This window comes from Dendrobates tinctorius, unplaced genomic scaffold, assembly GCF_039654945.1.
Source record: "Dendrobates tinctorius isolate UK_male_01 unplaced genomic scaffold, ASM3965494v1 ptg000455l, whole genome shotgun sequence".
Classification (NCBI taxonomy): Eukaryota; Metazoa; Chordata; class Amphibia; order Anura; family Dendrobatidae; genus Dendrobates; species Dendrobates tinctorius.
Genome location: NW_027362117.1, coordinates 3,765,273 through 3,786,688, shown reverse-complemented (window position 1 = coordinate 3,786,688; position 21,416 = coordinate 3,765,273). Strand labels below are relative to the sequence as shown.

At 53.8% G+C, this 21,416-nt stretch overlaps 1 long non-coding RNA gene across 3 annotated transcripts in view; it reads left to right on the top strand.

Moving 5' to 3' along the window:
• LOC141077496 (uncharacterized) overlaps window positions 1-21,416 on the top strand; it is a 182,184-nt gene that overhangs the window by 43,455 nt on the left and 117,313 nt on the right. The window contains exons 2-4 of one of the 3 annotated variants that reach the window (XR_012227579.1): window positions 1,043-1,129; window positions 1,431-1,567; window positions 20,574-20,640. This is a non-coding gene — a long non-coding RNA (uncharacterized lncRNA). Of the gene's footprint in view, window positions 1-1,042; window positions 1,217-1,430; window positions 1,568-20,573; window positions 20,641-21,416 lie in introns of all 3 variants that reach the window. The other 2 variants (XR_012227577.1, XR_012227578.1) reach the window with 2 other exon arrangements.

Below are 21,416 nucleotides of genomic sequence, written 5' to 3'. Positions count from 1 at the left end.
AGCCTCAGGTCTGAACGATGCCGTATTGATTGAGTCCTCATCTACGCAGTTTACATAAAGTTCTTCTCATCCCCGCAGCCTCGTTATCCATTACCTGGATATAATCACCGTTCTTTCTATAGATCCATATTATGCATTGCGGTTTGGAAGAGGAATAACTTTAGCACCTGGTGAGACGTTCTACATCATACTACTATATATGGAAATGAGGAGTGTTAAATTGGGTGTAAAATTGGAAAAAGAAGCCAGAACAGAGTTCCCTGTGTTGATGGTGCCTCTGTTATACTTATTAGATCTTTCTATACATACATATTTTGCATTAAAATCATTGATAAGAATTACTTGCACTACCATATCTGGCCACATGGTGCGCTGTCACCAGGAATCAAGTCCAGAAAATGTTTTATTCAGGCTGCTCCACCTAGTGGTAGAATTAGTCATTGCACTCGGCGTTCCATTCCTTGTTACTCTGTATTTGCTGGTACATTGTATGACAGTCCTGTGATTGCCATATCTAACTTTAGAGTTTGATGTGTTGCTATGGCAAACCCCGGCGCTTCTTCTTTCCTAAGTATAATAATAATTGGCTGTAATTTTCCATTTTTTCCCTGTAACTACAAACAGTAAATCAGTCATGTAGAAATGTTTTGTGAATCGCGCCGCGCTAAATAGAAGCCAGCGCTGCTTATAATAACAGGCTTTCCAATGCCTTCATGGTGGGTGCACTTTTTATATTGTAGGAATTAAATATACTTTATCTTGGAAGAACAGAAAGATTGTGTAAGTCCGAAAGAAGCATCAAAACGAGCAAAGTCAACGCAAAAGCAAGTCAGGAAGAAAGCGGCTCCTATGGCCCCGTGGGCCTACTATTGAGCACCGACTCGGTCTCCTTTGTGTTGGGTTTTACTTCTGACCCGTGACTGTGTGTTACAGAGGCTGCATCCTCTCTCACGCTGAATTGCTGCATATGCCACTTCTCATTTTTTCCTTTGCATTATTATTTTTCTTGGAGCTGCTGCAATTATAGATATTTCTCTTACAGCAAACAACTGGTCACACAAAAAAAGAAAGTCAGAAAATAACTGATCGACTCCTATGGAAGGGATCGTGCTCCGTGACCTGTGCAGAGGTGACTGCGCTGAGAGGGAAGAGAAGCGGCTTTATTGCTCAGGGTTCATGGTTGGCTCCTGTGTTTTCTTCTAGCCCCATATTAGAGGTGATAGCGTTTATTGGAGTTAATAAAGTGACTTTTGTCCCCAGAATTCGACCATATGTTTTTCTTGTCTTTACATGCTTTTAACACTTTGAATGTCTTCCCCCACAGGGTTAATGTTGTTGCGAATATTTTGTCCCAAAATTCTCTCCTATCTGTAAAGACTCCAATCTAGCTTAATTATCATCATCATTCTCATTAGATCATTTTATTACAGTGGCAGCCAGTGATTGGGCCAATTATACATCCCGGCGACTGCTGAAGATTTCACTTATAGAACAGAGGAGAATAATGAGCGTGAAGAGGATAGAAGAGCCAAAATTAGATGTCTGATCTGGAGGAGCTGTCAGCGAGGTAGGCGCCACGCTGCTATAGGGACTTATGGGAGGTGGGCCGGACCTGTGGAAACCTAACCAAGTCAGGTGATGATGGGTCATACTGACTGGGGACTGTCACGCAACGTGTAGAAAAGGCTAAGTGCAACACAAAGCGATAAAGGAGAGGGCACCAAACACTAGGGAAGGGTGGAGTGGAGACCCCTAGGCAGATCTAACGTCACCCTGTCTGCCTTATCGTCCCTATATAGGTTCTGCACCTATCGCTGAGCAGGATACCTAATCCCTGCCTGACCCTGGCGTTAACCCCTGCATCGGGAACGACAGGATGAGCTCTAAAAACAGATGGGATACACAAACAATGGGGAAAACTTAGCTGGAGTAGACTCAGAGAAAAACGGACGTCCTCCAAACACCAAAGAGGAAGATAGCTGACTGCTATAGCTCCAAGCCGCAACAGGGAACTGGAAATAGTAAAATGTGCATCAAACTGCAACAAAGGAGACATAGCAGAGGAGAAACTAGAGATGATGGCAGATATAGAACCGGGGCAGCTATGGACTACCAACCTGGTTTCTTGACCAGGGCCCTGCAGATGATTTTCCTGAACTCTAATGGCCAGTTTTATCAGATTGCTAGCCACTCAGCCTGTTCATGGCATTAAGTCAACGCAAAGCTCCACTGCCCCCAATACAACAACTGTATGATCCCCGCTACTTATATAATACCAGTGTCTTCTTATAGCAACAGTTCACAGATGGCCAGCGCTCACATCTTCTTATAAGAATTGCTTTATTCATCCAGTAGTATAAAAAGGCACAAAAATTAGATCTGTGAGGCAGCAGTAGGGACTGTACCGGGCAGTGGCGTAACTACAAAGTTATGTGCCCCTGTGCGAACTTTCAAATGGGGACCCCCATGCCAAACTACACGCATCTCCTCTTCGTACACCTCGTACACGTGGCTCCGTACACCTCGTACATGCGCATCTCTGCTCCATAAAGCTTGTACACAGACGGCTCCGCTCCATACACCTCATACACACACGGCTCCACTCCGTACACCTCGTGCACACACGGCTCCACTCCGTACAACTCGTATATACACATCTCCACTCCGTACACCTCGTACACGCACATCTCCACTCCGTACACCTCGTACACACGTGGCTCTGCGCCGTACACCTCGTACACACACGACTCATCTCCGTACACCTCGTACACACACGGCTCATCTCCATACACCTAGTACACACACGGCTCCGCTCCGTACACCTCATACACACACGGCTCATCTCCGTACACCTCATACACACACGGCTTCGCTCCATACACCTTGTACACGCACATCTACACTCTGGACACCTCGAACACACACGGCTCCGCTCTGTACACCTCGTACACACACGGCTCATCTCTGTACACCTCATACACGGCTCCGCTCCGTACACCTCGTACACACACGGCTCCGCGCCGTACACCTCGTACACACACGGCTCCGCTCCGTACACCTCGTACACATCCGGCTTCGCTCCGTACACCTTGTACATGCACATCTCCGCTCTGTACACCTCGTACACACAAGGCTCCGCTCCGTACACCTCATACACACGCGGCTCCGCTCCGTACGCCTCGTACACACGCGGCTCCGTACGCCTCGTACACACGCGGCTCCGCTCCGTACGCCTCGTACACACGCGGCTCCGCTCCGTACGCCTCGTACACACGCGGCTCCGCTCCGTACCCTCATACACACGCGGCTCCGCTCCGTACGCCTCGTACACACGCGGCTCCGCTCCGTACACCTCGTACACACGCAGTTCTGCTTCGTACACACGCGGCTCCGCTCCGTACACCTGGTACACACGCGGCTCCGCTCCGTACACCTCGTACACACGCGGCTCCGCTCCGTACACCTCGTACACACGCGGCTCCGCTCCGTACACCTCGTACACACGCGGCTCCGCTCCGTACACCTCGTACACACGGCTCCGCTCCGTACACCTCGTACACACGCGGTTCCGCTCCGTACACCTCGTACACACGCGGCTCTGTTCCGTACTCCTCGTACACACGTGGCTCCGCTCCGCGCCGTACACCTCATACACACACAGCTCTGCTACACCCATACTGTAAACCCCTCCTGACCCCACACAGAAACTTACCCTCTCCCAGCACAGCAGAGTCCTGCACTGAGGCCCCTGATCATGTGACCCCCTGACTCCTCCCCTCCTGTGACCTCATCACAGGTCCTGTGCGCACAGAACAACCATGGTGGGCACCTTCCCCCTGCACTCTGTAGTCATGGGGCCGGGGTCACTGAGGTGTCTGCTTTGAGTGATGGCAGCAGGTCTCATCCTCCATCACCTGAGACACTGGGGAGTGGAGTGCAGAGCTCAGGGGAGAATAACCGAGTCCATGCTGGAGGAGGGGGCGGGGGCGGGGGCGCAGGACGTGATGGAAGCCCAGGTCTCACATGAAGCCGGCTGCTTCTTTGCTGGACTGGGCGGGCCCTTAACCACTTCGGGGCCCCATCGCAGCTACGACCCCTGCACCTCAGTAGTTACGCCCCTGGTACCGGGGTCATGCTCTGTGTGATGGCATCTGTGGGGCAGCAGTAGGGGCTGTATCGGGGGTCATGCTCTGTGTGATGGCATCTGTGGGGCAGCAGTAGGGACTGTATCGGGAGCCATACTCTGTGTGATGGCATCTGTGGGGCAGCAGTAGGGACTGTATCGGGGGCCATACTCTGTGTGATGGCATCTGTGGGGCAGCAGTAGGGACTGTATCGGGAGCCATGCTCTGTGTGATGGCATCAGTGGGGCAGCAGTAGGGACTGTGTCAGGGGCCATGCTCTGTGTGATGGCATCTGTGGGGAAGCAGTAGGAACCGTATCGGAGGTCATGCTCTGTGTGATGGCATCTGTGGGGCAGCAGTAGGGGCTGTATCAGGGGCCATGCTCTGTGTGATGGCATCTGTGGGGAAGCAGTAGGGACTGTATCGGGGGCCATACTCTGTGTGATGGCATCTGTGGGGCAGCAGTAGGGACTGTATCGGGGGCCATGCTCTGTGTGATGGCATCTGTGGGGCAGCAGTAGGGACTGTATCGGGGGCCATACTCTGTGTGATGGCATCTGTGGAGCAGCAGTATGTGCTGTATCGGGGGGTCATGCTCTGTGTGATGGCATCTGTGGGGCATCAGTAGGGACCGTATCGGAGGTCATGCTCTGTGTGATGGCATCTGTGGGGCATCAGTAGGGACCGTATCGGAGGTCATGCTCTGTGTGATGGCATCTGTGGGGCACCAGTAGGGACTGTATCGGAGGCCATACTCTGTGTGATGGCATCTGTGGGGCAGCAGTAGGGACTGTATCGGAAGTCATGCTCTGTGTGATGGCATCTGTGGGGCAGCAGTAGGGACTGTATCGGGGACCATGCTCTGTGTGATGGCATCTGTGGGGCAGCAGTAGGGACTGTATCGGAAGCCATGCTCTGTGTGATGGCATCTGTGGGGCACCAGTAGGGACTGTATCGGAGGCCATACTCTGTGTGATGGCATCTGTGGGGCAGCAGTAGGGACTGTATCGGAAGCCATGCTCTGTGTGATGGCATCTGTGGGGCAGCAGTAGGGACTGTATCGGGAGCCATACTCTGTGTGATGGCATCTGTGGGGCAGCAGTAGGGACTGTATCGGGAGCCATACTCTGTGTGATGGCATCTGTGGGGCAGCAGTAGGGACTGTATCGGAGGTCATGCTCTGTGTGATGGCATCTGTGGGGCAGCAGTAGGGACTGTATCGGGAGCCATACTCTGTGTGATGGCATCTGTGGGGCAGCAGTAGGGACTGTATCGGAGGTCATGCTCTGTGTGATGGCATCTGTGAGGCAGCAGTAGGGACTGTATCGGAGGTCATGCTCTGTGTGATGGCATCAGTGGGGCAGCAGTAGGCACTGTGTCAGGGGCCATGCTCTGTGTGATGGCATCTGTGGGGAAGCAGTAGGAACCGTATCGGAGGTCATGCTCTGTGTGATGGCATCTGTGGGGCAGCAGTAGGGGCTGTATCAGGGGCCATGCTCTGTGTGATGGCATCTGTGGGGCAGCAGTAGGGACTGTATCGGGGGCCATACTCTGTGTGATGGCATCTGTGGGGCAGCAGTAGGGACTGTATCGGGGGTCATACTCTGTGTGATGGCATCTGTGGGGCAGCAGTAGGGACTGTATCGGGAGCCATACTCTGTGTGATGGCATCTGTGGGGCAGCAGTAGGGACTGTATCGGAGGTCATGGTCTGTGTGATGGCATCTGTGGGGCAGCAGTAGGGACTGTATCGGGAGCCATGCTCTGTGTGATGGCATCTGTGGGGCATCAGTAGGGACCGTATCGGAGGTCATGCTCTGTGTGATGGCATCTGTGGGGAAGCAGTAGGGACTGTATCGGGGGCCATACTCTGTGTGATGGCATCTGTGGGGCAGCAGTAGGGACTGTATCGGGGGTCATGCTCTGTGTGATGGCATCTGTGGAGCAGCAGTAGGGACTGTATCAGGTGTCATGCTCTGTGTGATGGCATCTGTGGGGCAGCAGTAGGGACTGTATCGGGGGCCATACTCTGTGTGATGGCATCTGTGGAGCAGCAGTATGTGCTGTATCGGGGGGTCATGCTCTGTGTGATGGCATCTGTGGGGCATCAGTAGGGACCGTATCGGAGGTCATGCTCTGTGTGATGGCATCTGTGGGGAAGCAGTAGGGACCGTATCGGAGGTCATGCTCTGTGTGATGGCATCTGTGGGGCAGCAGTAGTGGCTGTATCGGGCGGTCATGCTCTGTGTGATGGCATCTGTGGGGCACCAGTAGGGACTGTATCGGAGGCCATACTCTGTGTGATGGCATCTGTGGGGCAGCAGTAGGGACTGTATCGGAAGTCATGCTCTGTGTGATGGCATCTGTGGGGCAGCAGTAGGGACTGTATCGGGGACCATGCTCTGTGTGATGGCATCTGTGGGGCAGCAGTAGGGACTGTATCGGAAGCCATGCTCTGTGTGATGGCATCTGTGGGGCACCAGTAGGGACTGTATCGGAGGCCATACTCTGTGTGATGGCATCTGTGGGGCAGCAGTAGGGACTGTATCGGAAGCCATGCTCTGTGTGATGGCATCTGTGGGGCAGCAGTAGGGACTGTATCGGGAGCCATACTCTGTGTGATGGCATCTGTGGGGCAGCAGTAGGGACTGTATCGGGAGCCATACTCTGTGTGATGGCATCTGTGGGGCAGCAGTAGTGGCTGTATCGGGCGGTCATGCTCTGTGTGATGGCATCTGTGGGGCACCAGTAGGGACTGTATCGGGAGCCATACTCTGTGTGATGGCATCTGTGGGGCAGCAGTAGGGACTGTATCGGAGGTCATGCTCTGTGTGATGGCATCTGTGGGGCAGCAGTAGGGACTGTATCGGGGACCATGCTCTGTGTGATGGCATCTGTGGGGCAGCAGTAGGGACTGTATCGGAAGCCATGCTCTGTGTGATGGCATCTGTGGGGCACCAGTAGGGACTGTATCGGAGGCCATACTCTGTGTGATGGCATCTGTGGGGCAGCAGTAGGGACTGTATCGGAAGCCATGCTCTGTGTGATGGCATCTGTGGGGCAGCAGTAGGGACTGTATCGGGAGCCATACTCTGTGTGATGGCATCTGTGGGGCAGCAGTAGGGACTGTATCGGGAGCCATACTCTGTGTGATGGCATCTGTGGGGCAGCAGTAGGGACTGTATCGGGGACCATGCTCTGTGTGATGGCATCTGTGGGGCAGCAGTAGGGACTGTATCGGAAGTCATGCTCTGTGTGATGGCATCTGTGGGGCAGCAGTAGGGACTGTATCGGGGACCATGCTCTGTGTGATGGCATCTGTGGGGCAGCAGTAGGGACTGTATCGGGAGCCATACTCTGTGTGATGGCATCTGTGGGGCAGCAGTAGGGACTGTATCGGAGGTCATGCTCTGTGTGATGGCATCTGTGAGGCAGCAGTAGGGACTGTATCGGAGGTCATGCTCTGTGTGATGGCATCAGTGGGGCAGCAGTAGGCACTGTGTCAGGGGCCATGCTCTGTGTGATGGCATCTGTGGGGAAGCAGTAGGAACCGTATCGGAGGTCATGCTCTGTGTGATGGCATCTGTGGGGCAGCAGTAGGGGCTGTATCAGGGGCCATGCTCTGTGTGATGGCATCTGTGGGGCAGCAGTAGGGACTGTATCGGGGGCCATACTCTGTGTGATGGCATCTGTGGGGCAGCAGTAGGGACTGTATCGGGGGTCATACTCTGTGTGATGGCATCTGTGGGGCAGCAGTAGGGACTGTATCGGGAGCCATACTCTGTGTGATGGCATCTGTGGGGCAGCAGTAGGGACTGTATCGGAGGTCATGGTCTGTGTGATGGCATCTGTGGGGCAGCAGTAGGGACTGTATCGGGAGCCATGCTCTGTGTGATGGCATCTGTGGGGCATCAGTAGGGACCGTATCGGAGGTCATGCTCTGTGTGATGGCATCTGTGGGGAAGCAGTAGGGACCGTATCGGAGGTCATGCTCTGTGTGATGGCATCTGTGGGGCAGCAGTAGTGGCTGTATCGGGCGGTCATGCTCTGTGTGATGGCATCTGTGGGGCACCAGTAGGGACTGTATCGGAGGCCATACTCTGTGTGATGGCATCTGTGGGGCAGCAGTAGGGACTGTATCGGAAGTCATGCTCTGTGTGATGGCATCTGTGGGGCAGCAGTAGGGACTGTATCGGGGACCATGCTCTGTGTGATGGCATCTGTGGGGCAGCAGTAGGGACTGTATCGGGTGAATTGCTCTGTGTGGTGGCATCTGTGGGGCAGCAGTAGGGACTGTATCGGAGGTCATGTTCTGTGTGATGGCATCTGTGGGGCAGCGGTAGGGACTGTATCGGAGGTCATGCTCTGTGTGATGGCAGCAGTAGGGACTGTATCGGAGGTCATGCTCTGTGTGATGGCATCTGTGGGGCAGCGGTAGGGACTGTACCGGGGGCCATGCTCTGTGTGATGGCATCTGAGGGGCAGCAGTAGGGACTGTATCGGGAGCCATGCTCTGTGTGATGGCATCTGAGGGGCAGCAGTAGGGACTGTATCGGGAGCCATGCTCTGTGTGATGGCATCTGTGGGGCAGCAGTAGGGACTGTATCGGGGGCCATACTCTGTGTGATGGCATCTGTGGGGCAGCAGTAGGGACTGTATCGGGAGCCATGCTCTGTGTGATGGCATCTGTGGGGCAGCAGTAGGGACTGTATCGGGGGTCATGCTCTGTGTGATGGCATCTGTGGAGCAGCAGTAGGGACTGTATCGGGGGCCATACTCTGTGTGATGGCATCTGTGGAGCAGCAGTAGGGACTGTATCGGGGGCCATACTCTGTGTGATGGCATCTGTGGGGCAGCAGTAGGGACTGTATCGGGGGTCATGCTCTGTGTGATGGCATCTGTGGAGCAGCAGTAGGGACTGTATCAGGTGTCATGCTCTGTGTGATGGCATCTGTGGGGCAGCAGTAGGGACTGTATCGGGGGCCATACTCTGTGTGATGGCATCTGTGGAGCAGCAGTATGTGCTGTATCGGGGGGTCATGCTCTGTGTGATGGCATCTGTGGGGCAGCAGTAGGGACTGTATCGGGGGTCATGCTCTGTGTGATGGCATCTGTGGGGCAGCAGTAGGGACTGTATCGGGGGTTATGCTCTGTGTGATGGCATCTGTGGGGCAGCAGTAGGGACTGTATCGGGGGTCATGCTCTGTGTGATGGCATCTGTGGGGCAGCAGTAGGGACTGTATCGGGGGCCATGCTCTGTGTGATGGCATCTGTGGGGCACCAGTAGGGACTGTATCGGGGGCCATACTCTGTGTGATGGCATCTGTGGGGCAGCAGTAGGGACTTTATCAGGAGCCATGCTCTGTGTGATGGAATCTGTGGGGCATCAGTAGGGACTGTATGAGGAGCCATGCTCTGTGTGGTGGCATCTGTGGGGCATCAGTAGGGACTGTATCGGGGGCCATACTCTGTGTGATGGCATCTGTGGGGCATCAGTAGGGACTGTACCGAGGGCCATGCTCTGTGTGATGGCATCTGTGGGGCATCAGTAGGGACTGTATCGGGGGCCATACTCTGTGTGATGGCATCTGTGGGGCATCAGTAGGGACTGTACCGAGGGCCATGCTCTGTGTGATGGCATCTGTGGGGCATCAGTAGGGACTGTATCAGGAGCCATGCTCTGTGTGATGGCATCTGTGGGGCACCAGTAGGGACTGTATCGGAGGTCATGCTCTGTGTGATGGCATCTGTGGGGAAGCAGTAGGGACTGTATCGGGAGCCATGCTCTGTGTGATGACATCTGTGGAGCAGCATGTGCTGTATCGGGGGGTCATGCTCTGTGTGATGGCATCTGTGGGGCAGCAGTAGGGACTGTATCGGGGGTCATGCTCTGTGTGATGGCATCTGTGGGGCAGCAGTAGGGACTGTATCGGGGGTCATGCTCTGTGTGATGGCATCTGTGGGGCAGCAGTAGGGACTGTATCGGGGGTCATGCTCTGTGTGATGGCATCTGTGGGGCAGCAGTAGGGACTGTATCGGGGGCCATACTCTGTGTGATGGCATCTGTGGGGCAGCAGTAGGGACTGTATCGGGAGCCATGCTCTGTGTGATGGCATCTGTGGGGCAGCAGTAGGGACTGTATCGGGGGTCATGCTCTGTGTGATGGCATCTGTGGAGCAGCAGTAGGGACTGTATCGGGGGCCATACTCTGTGTGATGGCATCTGTGGAGCAGCAGTAGGGACTGTATCGGGGGCCATACTCTGTGTGATGGCATCTGTGGGGCAGCAGTAGGGACTGTATCGGGGGTCATGCTCTGTGTGATGGCATCTGTGGAGCAGCAGTAGGGACTGTATCAGGTGTCATGCTCTGTGTGATGGCATCTGTGGGGCAGCAGTAGGGACTGTATCGGGGGCCATACTCTGTGTGATGACATCTGTGGAGCAGCATGTGCTGTATCGGGGGGTCATGCTCTGTGTGATGGCATCTGTGGGGCAGCAGTAGGGACTGTATCGGGGGTCATGCTCTGTGTGATGGCATCTGTGGGGCAGCAGTAGGGACTGTATCGGGGGTCATGCTCTGTGTGATGGCATCTGTGGGGCAGCAGTAGGGACTGTATCGGGGGTCATGCTCTGTGTGATGGCATCTGTGGGGCAGCAGTAGGGACTGTATCGGGGGTCATGCTCTGTGTGATGGCATCTGTGGAGCAGCAGTAGGGACTGTATCAGGTGTCATGCTCTGTGTGATGGCATCTGTGGGGCAGCAGTAGGGACTGTATCGGGGGCCATACTCTGTGTGATGACATCTGTGGAGCAGCATGTGCTGTATCGGGGGGTCATGCTCTGTGTGATGGCATCTGTGGGGCAGCAGTAGGGACTGTATCGGGGGTCATGCTCTGTGTGATGGCATCTGTGGGGCAGCAGTAGGGACCGTATCGGAGGTCATGCTCTGTGTGATGGCATCTGTGGGGCACCAGTAGGGACTGTATCGGAGGCCATACTCTGTGTGATGGCATCTGTGGGGCAGCAGTAGGGACTGTATCGGAAGTCATGCTCTGTGTGATGGCATCTGTGGGGCAGCAGTAGGGACTGTATCGGGGACCATGCTCTGTGTGATGGCATCTGTGGGGCAGCAGTAGGGACTGTATCGGAAGCCATGCTCTGTGTGATGGCATCTGTGGGGCACCAGTAGGGACTGTATCGGAGGCCATACTCTGTGTGATGGCATCTGTGGGGCAGCAGTAGGGACTGTATCGGAAGCCATGCTCTGTGTGATGGCATCTGTGGGGCAGCAGTAGGGACTGTATCGGGAGCCATACTCTGTGTGATGGCATCTGTGGGGCAGCAGTAGGGACTGTATCGGGAGCCATACTCTGTGTGATGGCATCTGTGGGGCAGCAGTAGGGACTGTATCGGAGGTCATGCTCTGTGTGATGGCATCTGTGGGGCAGCAGTAGGGACTGTATCGGGAGCCATACTCTGTGTGATGGCATCTGTGGGGCAGCAGTAGGGACTGTATCGGAGGTCATGCTCTGTGTGATGGCATCTGTGAGGCAGCAGTAGGGACTGTATCGGAGGTCATGCTCTGTGTGATGGCATCAGTGGGGCAGCAGTAGGCACTGTGTCAGGGGCCATGCTCTGTGTGATGGCATCTGTGGGGAAGCAGTAGGAACCGTATCGGAGGTCATGCTCTGTGTGATGGCATCTGTGGGGCAGCAGTAGGGGCTGTATCAGGGGCCATGCTCTGTGTGATGGCATCTGTGGGGCAGCAGTAGGGACTGTATCGGGGGCCATACTCTGTGTGATGGCATCTGTGGGGCAGCAGTAGGGACTGTATCGGGGGTCATACTCTGTGTGATGGCATCTGTGGGGCAGCAGTAGGGACTGTATCGGGAGCCATACTCTGTGTGATGGCATCTGTGGGGCAGCAGTAGGGACTGTATCGGAGGTCATGGTCTGTGTGATGGCATCTGTGGGGCAGCAGTAGGGACTGTATCGGGAGCCATGCTCTGTGTGATGGCATCTGTGGGGCATCAGTAGGGACCGTATCGGAGGTCATGCTCTGTGTGATGGCATCTGTGGGGAAGCAGTAGGGACTGTATCGGGGGCCATACTCTGTGTGATGGCATCTGTGGGGCAGCAGTAGGGACTGTATCGGGGGTCATGCTCTGTGTGATGGCATCTGTGGAGCAGCAGTAGGGACTGTATCAGGTGTCATGCTCTGTGTGATGGCATCTGTGGGGCAGCAGTAGGGACTGTATCGGGGGCCATACTCTGTGTGATGGCATCTGTGGAGCAGCAGTATGTGCTGTATCGGGGGGTCATGCTCTGTGTGATGGCATCTGTGGGGCATCAGTAGGGACCGTATCGGAGGTCATGCTCTGTGTGATGGCATCTGTGGGGAAGCAGTAGGGACCGTATCGGAGGTCATGCTCTGTGTGATGGCATCTGTGGGGCAGCAGTAGTGGCTGTATCGGGCGGTCATGCTCTGTGTGATGGCATCTGTGGGGCACCAGTAGGGACTGTATCGGAGGCCATACTCTGTGTGATGGCATCTGTGGGGCAGCAGTAGGGACTGTATCGGAAGTCATGCTCTGTGTGATGGCATCTGTGGGGCAGCAGTAGGGACTGTATCGGGGACCATGCTCTGTGTGATGGCATCTGTGGGGCAGCAGTAGGGACTGTATCGGAAGCCATGCTCTGTGTGATGGCATCTGTGGGGCACCAGTAGGGACTGTATCGGAGGCCATACTCTGTGTGATGGCATCTGTGGGGCAGCAGTAGGGACTGTATCGGAAGCCATGCTCTGTGTGATGGCATCTGTGGGGCAGCAGTAGGGACTGTATCGGGAGCCATACTCTGTGTGATGGCATCTGTGGGGCAGCAGTAGGGACTGTATCGGGAGCCATACTCTGTGTGATGGCATCTGTGGGGCAGCAGTAGTGGCTGTATCGGGCGGTCATGCTCTGTGTGATGGCATCTGTGGGGCACCAGTAGGGACTGTATCGGGAGCCATACTCTGTGTGATGGCATCTGTGGGGCAGCAGTAGGGACTGTATCGGAGGTCATGCTCTGTGTGATGGCATCTGTGGGGCAGCAGTAGGGACTGTATCGGGGACCATGCTCTGTGTGATGGCATCTGTGGGGCAGCAGTAGGGACTGTATCGGAAGCCATGCTCTGTGTGATGGCATCTGTGGGGCACCAGTAGGGACTGTATCGGAGGCCATACTCTGTGTGATGGCATCTGTGGGGCAGCAGTAGGGACTGTATCGGAAGCCATGCTCTGTGTGATGGCATCTGTGGGGCAGCAGTAGGGACTGTATCGGGAGCCATACTCTGTGTGATGGCATCTGTGGGGCAGCAGTAGGGACTGTATCGGGAGCCATACTCTGTGTGATGGCATCTGTGGGGCAGCAGTAGGGACTGTATCGGAGGTCATGCTCTGTGTGATGGCATCTGTGGGGCAGCAGTAGGGACTGTATCGGGAGCCATACTCTGTGTGATGGCATCTGTGGGGCAGCAGTAGGGACTGTATCGGAGGTCATGCTCTGTGTGATGGCATCTGTGAGGCAGCAGTAGGGACTGTATCGGAGGTCATGCTCTGTGTGATGGCATCAGTGGGGCAGCAGTAGGCACTGTGTCAGGGGCCATGCTCTGTGTGATGGCATCTGTGGGGAAGCAGTAGGAACCGTATCGGAGGTCATGCTCTGTGTGATGGCATCTGTGGGGCAGCAGTAGGGGCTGTATCAGGGGCCATGCTCTGTGTGATGGCATCTGTGGGGCAGCAGTAGGGACTGTATCGGGGGCCATACTCTGTGTGATGGCATCTGTGGGGCAGCAGTAGGGACTGTATCGGGGGTCATACTCTGTGTGATGGCATCTGTGGGGCAGCAGTAGGGACTGTATCGGGAGCCATACTCTGTGTGATGGCATCTGTGGGGCAGCAGTAGGGACTGTATCGGAGGTCATGGTCTGTGTGATGGCATCTGTGGGGCAGCAGTAGGGACTGTATCGGGAGCCATGCTCTGTGTGATGGCATCTGTGGGGCATCAGTAGGGACCGTATCGGAGGTCATGCTCTGTGTGATGGCATCTGTGGGGAAGCAGTAGGGACCGTATCGGAGGTCATGCTCTGTGTGATGGCATCTGTGGGGCAGCAGTAGTGGCTGTATCGGGCGGTCATGCTCTGTGTGATGGCATCTGTGGGGCACCAGTAGGGACTGTATCGGAGGCCATACTCTGTGTGATGGCATCTGTGGGGCAGCAGTAGGGACTGTATCGGAAGTCATGCTCTGTGTGATGGCATCTGTGGGGCAGCAGTAGGGACTGTATCGGGGACCATGCTCTGTGTGATGGCATCTGTGGGGCAGCAGTAGGGACTGTATCGGGTGAATTGCTCTGTGTGGTGGCATCTGTGGGGCAGCAGTAGGGACTGTATCGGAGGTCATGTTCTGTGTGATGGCATCTGTGGGGCAGCGGTAGGGACTGTATCGGAGGTCATGCTCTGTGTGATGGCAGCAGTAGGGACTGTATCGGAGGTCATGCTCTGTGTGATGGCATCTGTGGGGCAGCGGTAGGGACTGTACCGGGGGCCATGCTCTGTGTGATGGCATCTGAGGGGCAGCAGTAGGGACTGTATCGGGAGCCATGCTCTGTGTGATGGCATCTGAGGGGCAGCAGTAGGGACTGTATCGGGAGCCATGCTCTGTGTGATGGCATCTGTGGGGCAGCAGTAGGGACTGTATCGGGGGCCATACTCTGTGTGATGGCATCTGTGGGGCAGCAGTAGGGACTGTATCGGGAGCCATGCTCTGTGTGATGGCATCTGTGGGGCAGCAGTAGGGACTGTATCGGGGGTCATGCTCTGTGTGATGGCATCTGTGGAGCAGCAGTAGGGACTGTATCGGGGGCCATACTCTGTGTGATGGCATCTGTGGAGCAGCAGTAGGGACTGTATCGGGGGCCATACTCTGTGTGATGGCATCTGTGGGGCAGCAGTAGGGACTGTATCGGGGGTCATGCTCTGTGTGATGGCATCTGTGGAGCAGCAGTAGGGACTGTATCAGGTGTCATGCTCTGTGTGATGGCATCTGTGGGGCAGCAGTAGGGACTGTATCGGGGGCCATACTCTGTGTGATGGCATCTGTGGAGCAGCAGTATGTGCTGTATCGGGGGGTCATGCTCTGTGTGATGGCATCTGTGGGGCAGCAGTAGGGACTGTATCGGGGGTCATGCTCTGTGTGATGGCATCTGTGGGGCAGCAGTAGGGACTGTATCGGGGGTTATGCTCTGTGTGATGGCATCTGTGGGGCAGCAGTAGGGACTGTATCGGGGGTCATGCTCTGTGTGATGGCATCTGTGGGGCAGCAGTAGGGACTGTATCGGGGGCCATGCTCTGTGTGATGGCATCTGTGGGGCACCAGTAGGGACTGTATCGGGGGCCATACTCTGTGTGATGGCATCTGTGGGGCAGCAGTAGGGACTTTATCAGGAGCCATGCTCTGTGTGATGGAATCTGTGGGGCATCAGTAGGGACTGTATGAGGAGCCATGCTCTGTGTGGTGGCATCTGTGGGGCATCAGTAGGGACTGTATCGGGGGCCATACTCTGTGTGATGGCATCTGTGGGGCATCAGTAGGGACTGTACCGAGGGCCATGCTCTGTGTGATGGCATCTGTGGGGCATCAGTAGGGACTGTATCGGGGGCCATACTCTGTGTGATGGCATCTGTGGGGCATCAGTAGGGACTGTACCGAGGGCCATGCTCTGTGTGATGGCATCTGTGGGGCATCAGTAGGGACTGTATCAGGAGCCATGCTCTGTGTGATGGCATCTGTGGGGCACCAGTAGGGACTGTATCGGAGGTCATGCTCTGTGTGATGGCATCTGTGGGGAAGCAGTAGGGACTGTATCGGGAGCCATGCTCTGTGTGATGACATCTGTGGAGCAGCATGTGCTGTATCGGGGGGTCATGCTCTGTGTGATGGCATCTGTGGGGCAGCAGTAGGGACTGTATCGGGGGTCATGCTCTGTGTGATGGCATCTGTGGGGCAGCAGTAGGGACTGTATCGGGGGTCATGCTCTGTGTGATGGCATCTGTGGGGCAGCAGTAGGGACTGTATCGGGGGTCATGCTCTGTGTGATGGCATCTGTGGGGCAGCAGTAGGGACTGTATCGGGGGCCATACTCTGTGTGATGGCATCTGTGGGGCAGCAGTAGGGACTGTATCGGGAGCCATGCTCTGTGTGATGGCATCTGTGGGGCAGCAGTAGGGACTGTATCGGGGGTCATGCTCTGTGTGATGGCATCTGTGGAGCAGCAGTAGGGACTGTATCGGGGGCCATACTCTGTGTGATGGCATCTGTGGAGCAGCAGTAGGGACTGTATCGGGGGCCATACTCTGTGTGATGGCATCTGTGGGGCAGCAGTAGGGACTGTATCGGGGGTCATGCTCTGTGTGATGGCATCTGTGGAGCAGCAGTAGGGACTGTATCAGGTGTCATGCTCTGTGTGATGGCATCTGTGGGGCAGCAGTAGGGACTGTATCGGGGGCCATACTCTGTGTGATGACATCTGTGGAGCAGCATGTGCTGTATCGGGGGGTCATGCTCTGTGTGATGGCATCTGTGGGGCAGCAGTAGGGACTGTATCGGGGGTCATGCTCTGTGTGATGGCATCTGTGGGGCAGCAGTAGGGACTGTATCGGGGGTCATGCTCTGTGTGATGGCATCTGTGGGGCAGCAGTAGGGACTGTATCGGGGGTCATGCTCTGTGTGATGGCATCTGTGGGGCAGCAGTAGGGACTGTATCGGGGGTCATGCTCTGTGTGATGGCATCTGTGGAGCAGCAGTAGGGACTGTATCAGGTGTCATGCTCTGTGTGATGGCATCTGTGGGGCAGCAGTAGGGACTGTATCGGGGGCCATACTCTGTGTGATGACATCTGTGGAGCAGCATGTGCTGTATCGGGGGGTCATGCTCTGTGTGATGGCATCTGTGGGGCAGCAGTAGGGACTGTATCGGGGGTCATGCTCTGTGTGATGGCATCTGTGGGGCAGCAGTAGGGACTGTATCGGGGGTCATGCTCTGTGTGATGGCATCTGTGGGGCAGCAGTAGGGACTGTATCGGGGGTCATGCTCTGTGTGATGGCATCTGTGGGGCAGCAGTAGGGACTGTATCGGGGGCCATGCTCTGTGTGATGGCATCTGTGGGGCACCAGTAGGGACTGTATCGGGGGCCATACTCTGTGTGATGGCATCTGTGGGGCAGCAGTAGGGACTTTATCAGGAGCCATGCTCTGTGTGATGGAATCTGTGGGGCATCAGTAGGGACTGTATGAGGAGCCATGCTCTGTGTGGTGGCATCTGTGGGGCATCAGTAGGGACTGTATCGGGGGCCATACTCTGTGTGATGGCATCTGTGGGGCATCAGTAGGGACTGTACCGAGGGCCATGCTCTGTGTGATGGCATCTGTGGGGCATCAGTAGGGACTGTATCGGGGGCCATACTCTGTGTGATGGCATCTGTGGGGCATCAGTAGGGACTGTACCGAGGGCCATGCTCTGTGTGATGGCATCTGTGGGGCATCAGTAGGGACTGTATCAGGAGCCATGCTCTGTGTGATGGCATCTGTGGGGCATCAGTAGGGACTGTATCAGGAGCCATGCTCTGTGTGATGGCATCTGTGGGGCACCAGTAGGGACTGTATCGGGGGCCATACTCTGTGTGATGGCATCTGTGGGGCATCAGTAGGGACTGTACCGAGGGCCATGCTCTGTGTGATGGCATCTGTGGGGCATCAGTAGGGACTGTATCGGGGGCCATGCTCTGTGTGATGGCATCTGTGGGGCAGCAGTAGGGACTGTATCAGGAGCCATGCTCTGTGTGATGGCATCTGTGGGGCAGCAGTAGGGACTGTATCAGGAGCCATGCTCTGTGTGATGGCATCTGTGGGGCACCAGTAGGGACTGTATCAGGAGCCATGCTCTGTGTGATGGCACACATCAGCCCGTCTTGCGGAAAGTCCAGGATGCTCTTTTCTCAGCACGTAGAGACATCATGAAAGTCCTGATCAGTCCTCGCTCCCCTCCTCGGGCTGTCAGGGTGATTTATCGCAACGCAAACCTGTTCTTTATTACTATTATAAACAATCCTTCAAGTATCCTCCGCTGCAGGGAGGAGGCACGGTGTGAACCCGCCGCTGCAGGCATGGCTTCTATTACTGACATTGGCAGGAGGGCAGCTTGTCTGACTGTAGGGATCATTCCTGGACATAGGAATAAAGCGTCAGTAAAATCTCTACTGGCAGCCAAGGGACTCATCCTACCTGCTAGGGTGACAGCCATTCTTATCTTCCAGTTCTGTGAACCTTAGATACGATGTTGCAGGTTGTAGAGGAAGGCTGTGTGCGATTTTGCCGTGAAAACGCAAAAAAAAAAGCACCCCATGCAATCCTATGGCCGCACATCCTGTGCTAATGCGGCGTATTTTTCCACGGCGGAATTGCATCGGAAAAATATGCAGCATGTTCATTCTTTGTGCGGAATCGCTGGAAAATCTGCACCCATAGGAATGCATTGTTCTGCTTACTTTCCTCATGTGGCTGTGCCCACCATGCGCAAAGTAAGCGGAACATCTGCGTATGGTACCCACGGTCCGGAGGAGAGGAGACACTCCTCCGGGCTCTGGGTGCCATATCCCTGTAAAAAATAGAATTAAAATAATAAATCGTGATATTCTCACCTTCAAGCGTCCCCAGGTCTTAGCAATGCTCCCGGCAAGTTCCGTTCCCAGGAATGCCTTGCGACAATGACCTTTGATGATGTCATCAAAGGTCATTGTCGCAAGGCATCCCTAGGAACGGAACTTGCCAGGAGCATCGCGATGATCGGGAACGCTGCGCGGGACGCCGGAAGGTGAGAATATCACGATTTTTTTATTTTTTTTTATTATTTTTAACATTAGATCTTTTTACTACTGATGCCGCATAGGCCTCCTCAATAGTAAGAAGTTGGTCACACTTGTCAAACACTATGTATGACGAGTGGGACCAACCTGTCAATCAGTTTTCCTAGGGATACTACAGATCACTAGGAAAACGCTAGCATACTGCAAACTAATTACGCTTGCAAATCGCTAGTTTTTCCGCGGGAAATAGGCGGGAATTTAAAATGCGGATTTCTCGCATATTTCCCGCAGCATGGAATTCCGGAATTCCCGCGGGAATTCCACACGTGTGCACATAGCCTGACATGTCGATAATCTGCCCTCTTTGTGGGGATGATCATACACTTATCTCGATTCTCGCAGTCCTGAGCCTTTGACCCACTAAGGATCGGACGGACCTTCAGGTAAATTCTTGCTCACATAGAAGACGACCACTCTTGTTGCCGGCGGGATTATCATGTTTATAGACCATAAAGTGGCACATCCATGTGCTGGAAAAAAGACCCCGTCTCTAATGCAGCATCACTATGTGGTGGAAAAGACGACAACATCAAAGGCATTGAGTCAGTTGTGGTCTCGCATGTGATGTCTATAGTGCTAGTATTATAACTGCATCTCTTTTATGTACCCAATTTTTCTTTGCTTTTGGACCAGTTGCCTGATTGACTGAGGGATCATATTACAGCTGTCTATTGAAGTTTATGGAGAAAGGAGGAGAGTGAGAGACAGAAACACATACATAAGATGCTGATGACTGGCTGGATTCATAACTACACTGCTCATTATTAGAGTTTAATGTGCTCCTTGCTGCTGCTTTCTACTTTTTATCTCATCTCAGAGCAGTACTCTCAGTTGCACTGCTCCATACTTTTGTATATTGTTTTTCATGCTGTTGTCATTTTCCACAGCAGCATTGCTCAGTTCTGCGGTGTAATGTCTTCCATGCTGCTGCTGCTGCAATGTGGTAGTTTCTCTCAGAGCTGGATTCGCAGCTACATTGCTCGGTGCTGCTGTATAATGTCTTCCATGCTGCTAGTGCCATTTGTAAGTGTTTTCTTTCATCTCAGAACTGGATTCATAACTACATTGCTCAGTTCTGCTGTATTATGTCTTCCTTGCTGCTGCAATCTGGTGTTTTCTTTAATCTGAGAGATGGATTTACAGCTACATTGCTAAGTAATGTTATATAATGTCTTCTATGCTGCTACTGCTGTCATCTGATAAGTGTTTACTTTCATCTCAGAGATGGGTTTACTGATACATTGCTCAGTAATGATATATTATGACTAACATGCTGCTATTACAATTTGTAACTGTTTTCTTTCATCTCAGAACTGGATGCACAGCTACATTGATTAGTTCCACTGTATTATGTGTTCCATGCTGCTTCTTCCATCTGGTCTTTTCTTTAATCTCAGAGATTAATTTACAGCTATATTACTCAATAATGTTATATAATGTCTTCCATGCTGCTAGTGCCATCTGTAAGTGTTTTCTTTCATTTCAGAACTGGATTCACAGCTACATTGCTCAGTTCTGCTGCATAATGTATTCCATGCTGCTGCTGCCATCTGGTAAGTGTTTTCTTTAATCTCAGAGATGGATTTACAGCTATATTATTCAATAATATTATATAATGTCTTCCATGCAGCTAGTGCCATCTGTGTTTTCTTTCCATCTCAGAACTGGATTCACAGCTACATTGCTCCATGCTGCTGATTTCTGTAATTGCCTCATCTTATCCCAGAGCTGTATTCACAGCTACACTGCTCAGCACTGCTGTGTACCGTTCTCCATGCTGCTGTTATCCAATGGTGCTAGAGGAGAGCAGAAATCCCTCATGTTTGTGTGTATTGTTTATGGGAGACAACATAACAGCTGGTCTCTAGTCTCCAGCTCAGAGACAACTGAAAATTAGAAATAGGACTGGGAAAAACTGGTGAAATTGCAGGATATAAGTTATACAGTGGTTGGATGTAGTGTTATCCGTTCTGTACACACAGGACAGATTATTCTGAACAATCAAATGAAATGACAGCAACGCTCTAATGTTAACCTGTCACATCATGCTGCCCAACATGCGCATCACTGCAGCCAGGTATGTTTTATTCTGAAACGTTGTCGGGGTTCAGAGTATAAATATACTTTGATATACTACTATATATACTTATGAATGAGAGGTCCTGGGGCTATGTGTCTCAGTGTTGACTAGTCCAAGGTAGGTCTCCGGCTCCTTCTCCTGGCCCTGTTCACCATGACTGATAAGTCTCACCCATTGGGACTTGTCACTCAACTGAAGTAGGGCGAGAAAAAGAGACAAACAGCAGCATTTCTTAGTAAAATCACTGAT